General features: G+C 43.6%; 1 long non-coding RNA gene across 2 annotated transcripts; it reads right to left on the bottom strand.

The window, feature by feature from the left end:
- Window positions 1-979: 979 nt before the first annotated feature.
- On the bottom strand, window positions 980-8,565 carry LOC135444987 (uncharacterized). 2 transcript variants are annotated; one of them, XR_010439405.1, is made up of 3 exons: window positions 8,523-8,565; window positions 5,636-5,751; window positions 980-2,403 (listed from the first exon to the last, which is right to left on the bottom strand). It is a non-coding gene; the product is annotated as an uncharacterized LOC135444987 (long non-coding RNA). The 2 variants fall into 2 exon arrangements; XR_010439406.1 differs by having other exon boundaries at window positions 5,618-5,751.
- Window positions 8,566-8,968: the final 403 nt, after the last annotated feature.

Raw genomic sequence — 8,968 nt, forward strand, 5'->3', positions numbered from 1 at the left:
ACCCTGCTGCTCCTGAATAAACGTGAGTTTACTGAAAAGACTACAGAGCAGTAGAGAATGTGTGTGAGATAGGCAACCCTCCAAGCAGACACACAGCCATTCCTTCACTGGCCAGTTACCTCTTTCAATTTGGACTGCTACATCTTTTAACTTCTCCTAAATACCATCATGTTCCCCATTGCATTTAGCAAAATTCATCGCCGCTGTGCAAACCAAGGGTACTTCTAACCCCTCCAAAACTCTCCTGGCTGTGCTGCTGCAGAAATTGAGGTCACATCAGCCTCCTCCCTGAGCATCTCCTGTCCCTGCTTTCCCTGTCGCTGGAAGGAGGGAGCCTCCCCAGAGGCTCTGCGGGAGGAAAGCCAAAGAGAAGCAGAGGGACGGAAGAATTAAAAGCACATAGTGGAATTGCACCGCTCACATACCAGGTTAGGCTGTGGGATGTTTGCTTTGTAATATGTGGCTGTACAGAACTGAAGAGCACCAGCAGGACAAACTTCTTCAAATGCAGAGATGCTCTATGTGAAGGAAAGAGGGGCAGTTCTATCCCCTTGATAAACCTCGCCCCACAGGAGATGGAGACCATTAAAGCAAACTTGAAAACACAAGGCCATACTCTCAGTAGCAAGCCACAGAGCCAGCACTTGTGGGTCTTGACCTTCAGTTAAATAAAGCCCCAATTAATATTTCTCATGAAGTTTTGCCTTTATCCACACAAATCCATGGATACCACTTTGGTCCAATCTCTGTACCATGTAAGAGCTTCCCCCACACAATTTTCTCTTATATTTCATCACCAATAATTTTAAATTTCTCTAATGAAAATGACCTAATGATCTCACATGACCTTTCCCTCACTGTCCCTATCATTAAGGTTATTTTCTGTTGATAATCCAGTGATTTCCTGATTGCATTTATACCAGTACATGATTACAACACGTAAACCCAACATGCTTTTACATGTATGACAGTGCTTTATTTTCCTTTTAAAATATCCTTTTTTAAAGTATCCTTTTATGAGCTGTCATTGAACTCAAAGCCCTCAGTAAATTGGTTTTTATCTGTTTTCATCAATCTGTCTTAAGTCTGGCTTCTGCCCTAGAGAACCGGGTCTATGCTTCAGTTTTGGAGCTTGCAAGGTTGTGATTCCCTGCACCAAGACACACTGTGACAGTGATGTTTTTCATTGAAAACCATGTTCAGAGATGATGAGCTGAACTCCTACAAGTTTTCTGAGCTATGTCTAAGGTTTTGGGTTGGATTTGTCCCTAACCTGACATAGATTTTTCATAAACTGGTTTAAGTTAATGGTCTTTCTGTTTCCATTGTGGTTTCCCTTGGTTTTTGCCAGTTCTGGACAGCCTTTCCCAGTGTTTAATAACAGCATCTTCTCCTTCAGTAAGACTTACACATGGAATGAATGCAGATCTGACAGTGTCCTCTGGGTTATCATTATGGCTCCCTTCTGTTTATCGCAGCGCCTAAACCTCGGGATTGAGAGGGGACTGGGAAGAAAAAAGAGGAAGGGGGACACAGCCCTTTGGTCTGACCCAGAGCCCTGGCAGGTAATGAAGATGGGTGGCTTTGACATAAATCCTGCAGAGGAGAGTTTCACTTTGGCACAGAAGGTCGAGGTGTGCTGAGTGAAAAGGTGAAGAACACACACGCGCACACACACACACTAACACAAACACACACAAACACTAACACACAAATAAACACACACACACATACATACACACACAAACACACAAACACACAGACACACACACACATGTGAGCACTCGTGTGTGCACACACCCGTATGTCGTGCCTGTGCCCACACGTGTTTGTGCAGGCAGTCCCTCCAGCAGCTGGTCCCTAATGGCACCACAGGACTTGGCCACCAGCTGGGCCAGAGCTGCTTGCAGCAGGGCTCTTCAGCCAGCCTGCATTTGGGAAGCATAAAACCACTGAGGCAGAATCCCCTCTTTCCAAGGAGGTGTAGGATTCCTGTGGGGCCGTAATTCAAGCTGTGGGGTCTGCTGCATGGCCTTGTCACACCGTGATTTTTTGGTCATCTGTAACTTATTCTCCTTGTGGAAATTGTTTTGTGAACACATCACTCCCCACCAGAAGTTCTCCAACCTCAGGTCTTCTCCTCCTCCTCCTCACTGTCACCACTCTGCTGCACCTCTCTGTGGCAATGGCACTAAGCACACACTGGCCTCTAAGGCACCCAGCTGAACCAGAACACCTTTCCCTGGAATTTGGGGAATCGGTGTCCAAAGTCCCAATTTTTAATTTCTTTTTACTGAGTAAAGCTGTTGGCTTTTTCGGGTGAATATATGGCTTTTAGCTCTGCTTCAAGCTCTTTTCTTTCACCTGGGTAGTTGATTCAGTTAATCTACCCCACCAGAGAAGCTGGAAAGAAAAGAGGGGGAGGGATGAGGGGAGGCAGGGAGGGATAAAGAATTAAATTAACAGCAAATTCAAAATCATGGAATAGTTAGCAGTCGCCTCATAGAAGACATTTATATTTAACTACTGTACATGGAACCAAAGCATCCCCTGCAAAAACAAGCACTCTACGTATAAAATTTTAAAACCACATTGATAACCCATCTGGCATCCTCCTAATTATGAATCTCTTAGTGGAGTAATATTCCCTTTAGAAGCAAAACAGTAAATACAACAAGGGAAACATGATTATGAATTTCTTTTTGCTCTGTCTTTCAAGACAAGCGTTCATTCACATGTGCGCCCAAAATCTTTCTCAACTGGAATTTATTGAAGTAAAGACATAACACAATGCCTGCTAATTAAACATTTAAGAAGAAAAAAATGCCCTGTTCTCCATCAGGAGACGATATTAATAGGTGCTTCATAATACGGAGTGTGTTTGAACCCCCAGCTGTTTTGCCCAATAAATACAGAAGAATAGAAAGGCTCAGCTTCTCCCTTCCTCTTTATGTGCCAGTCTAACCAGTCCAGCTCCATAACATCCAGTCATCTTGTGGAAACGAAGCAAAAGCCTTGGTTGTCTGGAGACAATTAGTTTGCCTTTTGTGGGAGTGCTCTCTCTGAGGAGGTGCTGCCCATACATGATTTCTCTCAGCACACACTAGCTCCCTTCCCTGTCTAAAAAGGCATCAAGAAAGGCAGACAGTGACTTTTGGGGGGAGTTCTGTCCCAGGGCATCTGGCTGAGGGTAGACTTGTTTTAATCATGTGCTATGGACAATAATGACTTGAATAGTTTCTTCCTGTAAAGTTATCATGTCTATACAAACAGTCAGATCATTTCATTTTTTTTACATTGATTCACTCCAAGAGGAACTCTGGAAAGAGCTCTGGAAAGAATGGGAACATCTCCTTTAGGAAGTCTTTCAGGTTTGTCACTGCTGTTGAAACACGTTTCTCAGAAAACTTTTAAATAATTGAAAACCACAGATGCTGAAAAGGGAAACCCCAATGGAAACCTTCAGTGTCAGGTAGAGATTAAATTGTTGAGCCTCTGGCAGCAGGGAGAAAGGACAAAATGCAGCACCCTTGGAAAGTCTGACCTGTAGCAAAACTTCAAGGCCTCAGATTAGTGAATACTCAGATTCCTTACTCATCATCCCTTTGATTCTGGTTCCTCCTCTGCAATAATCAAACTTTCCCCATGGCTTTTGTAGAGCCCCATGCCGGCTGAAGTCACTGCCTGCAGCAGGTACCAGTAACTCACAGTACTGTGCCAGGCTGCATCTTAGCAGCAGCCCAGCCTCTCCCCATTTCCCAAAGCCAGAGCTTCCCTGACCCTGCACGCAGGGAGATCTCCAAACCCGATAGCTCAACAGGCTGAGCTGCTCAATATCGATTACCAGCTTTAAGAAATCTTTCCAGTTCAGTCATAGGCTTATCTGCTTTGGTTGTCACATGGTCGGGGATGTTGCCATCAATACAGATTATGAATCTGCCTCAGCACCCTATAAATCTGCAAGTTTCCCAGTTTCAGCAGTCCTAAAGCACTCAGTGAGTCCTGCCAGGCAGCGAGAGAGGCTGTGTGTGCTCCATGTCGAGCTGTGCTGGCTGTACAAAGGGTGGGAAATGAAAAATCCAGGAGAGGCTTAGCAGCGCTCCTACTCCGACATCTGCTCCCAGCAAGGGCATCTAGGGACCTGCCGCACAGGTTTTTTTTTCCTTAAAGATGATCACCGTGAATGTTGCAACAAATTATAATGTAAAACATTTTGACAGCCAAGTAAGCCATGAAACATTAAATCTCCAAGGCCCATATGCTCCCCTCTGCTAACGCAAGCGGAGAGGAGCAAAAACCCTGTGGAAGCTGCCAGGGAGAAGCAGTTGAGCCACTTCACAAGTGTCCCACTCCCCTCCATTCTATCTGCAACCTTCCTGCCCCAGGGATGGGGACAGGGAGCAGTGGAAGGGGCAGAGGAGTGCCTTGCTGCTCCCTCAGCACTGTCACCTTCACTTGGAGGGGTTTCCTTGTGCCTGCAGCTTTGATATCCAGCAGCCCTGCTGTAGCTGTTGGGAGCCTCTCGGGGCCTCTTGCTGGTCACAGTGACCCCGAGAAATGTTGGAAAGTCTTTTTTCCCAGCCCAGTGCTTGAAGAAGGAGTCAGAGCTCTTAATTTCTCAGTCTCAAGGTTGTTTATTGTTCCTTTTCTATAAACTATTTTCACCTGTCCAGCTGAGGTCTGCTCAGCAAGACAGCCAGAGGCACTCTCAGCCTGCTCCCAGGCAGTGTTATGTTTTTATACTAAAAACTACATGTACAATGTATACAATTACTTCCCAATACCTATCACCTATGTTAGACAGTGAGCTTCTACTCTAAACCAATCCAAAAGTGCCAACATCACGGCAGAAGATGAAGGCCAAGAAGAAGAAGGAGAAAGGCTGGACATGCCCAGATCCCTCCACCTTGCCTCCTGAACCCTCATTCTAGAAAACCAAACACCCCAAAATCTACTTTTTCACCCTACAATAAATTCACTATCATTCTATTTAAACTGTTGTGGCTTGCAGATCTTCATACAAGGTTGGTAACTTGCTCCGTGGGTCATAATCAGAACAACAGACATTTTTGGGCTCTGTGCCAGGGTCTCTGAGCCCCCTGGCAGGGGTCCTGGCAGTCCAGGATAGCCAGAGGGATGTCCCAGGTTCCAACAGGAGCCCAGGGAAGCCTGACTGCAGGAAGCATGGCATGGTCATGGGTGAAGCAAATGCAAATCTTGTACTGCAAGGTACAATATTTTTATGAGTACTCTGAGGCCTGTGAGACTCTCTTGCTGCTCTTAGGGCCTTAGCTGGCTTCATTGTGAGAAGCTTTGCCACACAAAATTGTAACTTCAGAGAAATCCCATGGAGTTTTTGGCTCTTCGTAAGAGTTTCCAACCCTTTGCCATCCCCAAAAATCGCACTAGGTTGCAGAACCTTTTCTTCATTGACAAGAGTAACACTAAACCCTAATAAAAAGGATCAGTTTGGGAATGACAATCAGTTCCAATTGACTCCCAAAGGTCCCACCCTTGGCAAGCACAATCAAACAGAGAGACGAGGCTTACCAGAACCTCCATGGTGTCCTCAGAGCAGTGCATCTATTGTCACAACCCAGCTCAAAAGCCCCCATACCTGTTTGCAGCTACTCACAAGGGTGAACAAGTTTTTGCAGCCTCAGCAAGGATCCTCAGCCCTTCAGCTGCCCACAGACACGACCAGGAAACCCACCAGGTTTGTCCCTCAGACCAAGAAATGTCCCTCTAAACCTGTATCCAAGTGAATAGCACGGCACTGGTATTAATGGGGCTCCTGCACAGAAAGTGTTTCAGAATTAGATTTTTACGATTCACAGGACAATACAATGCTGAAGTCCTGGTAAAGTGGCAGTTTGTAAGGTGGCGAGTTTGTAAGGTTGTATGGCAGCATTAAATTGGTGCCCTTTGGATTTGGAAATCTCTTCTCAGGAGAGAAGCAGCAATGGCTGGCACACACACAGACACAGAAAGCTTTTCTGGGGCTTCCAAAGGGGAGGCAGAGGCACCTGGGGCTTCACGTGCCTGATATTTGGCAATAGGTGAACATGCTCTCACATCAGATGCTAAATACTCGGCGCCTCTCAGTTTTAATGAATCGTTATGACTGAAGAAATGGAAGGTCCCACGGGGAAGAGATGCACTGGAACATCAGACAAGGAAAACTTGGTGCGCTTTTTTTTTTTTTTTAAAGATAAAATGAATAGAATTATCTTCATTAATTCAATAACCGCAGAAATATTTACAGTGTAATTACATCCATTCTTTTTCTGTTCAAATATTATTTTAAGGGCTTCTTGGCATGGAAGAGCCTCTTCCTTTGAAAATCCTGACCCAGTGTCAGGACAAGAACAGACCTAAGTCTCTTAATCTAATGGCTGTTAGCGGGGGTGACTACTTTAGCAATGCTCGGCTGAAAAATGAACTTTGCAATAAATGACCTTCAGAGAAGAAGACTATTCATGTTAATTAGTAGCTCTTTTCAAACAGGACTTATATATGCATTAGGCTATGTCATTTCAAACAATGCCATCATTGTAGTAAACATCAAGACAAGGCTCAAGTACAGTTATGAAAATTTTAGAAAACTCTAGTTAGTTTTTTTTCCCCTAAGATTATGAGTTACGATTACTGATGTGTTGCACAATAGGATCTCTCCTAATGGCTTTTAGCTTTTGCCACTGCCAACTTTTAGATTTAAAAATCCATACAATTATGGACAATTTATAGGCATTATGAGGCTCTCTCACCCCGTTTTTTGCACTGATTCTTACTGATTCAAAGCGGCTTTGAACCTGGCAAATCAAATGCATTTTGCTTAAAACATAACATTCATTCTTACAGAGCCCACTTTATTCTTATTAGTACTTATTACTTATTATGCATATTTAATTTAAGAATGCATGTTCTCCATTAAAAAATCAGAATATTTTGAAGTACTGGGAAGTGATTATTTTGGTTAGTTCCCCTTGATTAACCACTCAAATGTGGATGCATTCTTTCTAAAGCACATGCATAACAAGAATAGAAAAATGGCATAAGGAGGCTACAAAAAGGAAAACCATGAACAAAATAAATGGATGCACAAAATAAGAGGCATGATTTTTACACAACTAATGTCAAAATGCATCTTAAAAGGTGCATCACAGCATTTAAAAAATCTGCTCTTTGTGGAGAAGCTAAACTTAGTGCAACAAATCTGATTCAGAAATGTTATTTGGAGTTACAATAGGTAGAAGGAAATGTGCAAGTAAATTGCATAATGCCGACTCCACATCAATTTTGGGCTACATTTATTAATTAATTTTTTTCAAGTGCATTTTAGGACTCTCCTCCTCACTGCTGATCATTCAAACCCAAACACAAAGTTAATTTTAAAAGCTAACCTGTCAGCACCGTGCACAGTGGCTTCACAATCCACAAAACAGACATTCCTAAGTAATTAGGGAATTAACAATAAATGCATTGTAGAATAGCATTTTAGCAAGATGTTTAATAAATAAAGTAATCTGTGTTGCAAAACAATTAGCTAACAAAGGGGAAATTAATAAATATTTATAAGACCAATGGATATGGTTTGTTTAGAGCCTTACAAGATTCAGAAAAGGCAAACAATTAGTTGAGCAAACTGCAAGATTGGGCTCATTCTAAATATCTGGCACATGTAAGAGTTCAGCGCTCACATCTTGGAGGGGCTGCCATGCACCATATCTGCATGTGAGCAGCTCTCAGAGGTGGGATGAGGGACACATCTCCTGCCACTCCCTTGGACAAGCAGTCCCTGCTCAGCACTCTGGTTTTTGGGAATCATCTTCACCAGGGACCAAACTTCCTTCACACAATGTGTAGGGAGCCCAGCTGCTTACCTTCATTTCATGAATTCCGTGGGCTAAATAGCCCCCTGAGCTCTCCTCCCTCTGAGGACAGCCCTCTCTGGCCACTGCATGCTTCTTTTTCCCTCTCAGGTCCTGATTTTGTAACACAGCACAGGGACTGCCATGGTTTAGATGTAGTTGCTTCATTCAAACAAGGGGGACATACAGACTTTTTGGATTCAATATTTTGCCATTTCAAAAAGAGACAGACAGTAAAACCTGAGGCACCCTTGACTTGATCCTCCCCGCTTGGTTTCTGTGTGTACTTATGGAGTTTTTGTATTTGTTCTTTAAAGAAATGAAAAGGAAGAATGGACCAGATATGGGATTCGTATTATTCATATTCAATTTGTGCAGAATTCAAAGAAATGGTTCCTTTATTTGCCACTTCTGGGAAAACATCTTGAGTTCATTTGTTCTTGTTCTGCTCACAGACTTGTAGAAATAGGTCTGGAAAGGTACTTCATGAGCTCATCTTGTCCATCTCCCTGCCTCAAGGCTGACTCATTCCCAGTGCTCTCCAGCAGCATGATAAATTCAAGTAAAACAATAACCATTTTTTTCCCCCAAAAAAACACTGCCATAGAAAGTAAAATGTTAAGAAATAAGATAGCAACATCATGATCCTACCATAGCATTTAACACTGCTGTTCTTTGGGCATCCATGTAGCTGCTCCTGAGCACACCCAGGTGCAAGTGATAGGGATACCTACCCTGACTCCTGCAGATTTAATTGCCTTCAAATAGGGCAGCTCAGGTGCCACAGCACCACCACTGCACCTGCTGACTCTCTGCTCTGAGGGCACTCAGGCCTCCTCCAAAACCTGCCCCACTACATTGGTACTGAGGTGTGATGGTATCATGTGCTCCTGATGACACGTGTTGACAGTTGTCCAGCACAAGGCATTTTCAAAGGACTGTCCTCCAAAGCAGAAATTGAGGCCTACATAAGCTATTCAAAGTTGTGTCCCAGAAAAAAAATGAAAAACCATTGATGACCATCTAACTCCACAGGTATAGGAGGCACTGAAGCACAGCATAACATTTTACAAGGTGTACCAGTGAAGGTAAAGTTG

The sequence above is a fragment of the Zonotrichia leucophrys genome, chromosome 3 (assembly GCF_028769735.1).
Source record: "Zonotrichia leucophrys gambelii isolate GWCS_2022_RI chromosome 3, RI_Zleu_2.0, whole genome shotgun sequence".
Classification (NCBI taxonomy): Eukaryota; Metazoa; Chordata; class Aves; order Passeriformes; family Passerellidae; genus Zonotrichia; species Zonotrichia leucophrys.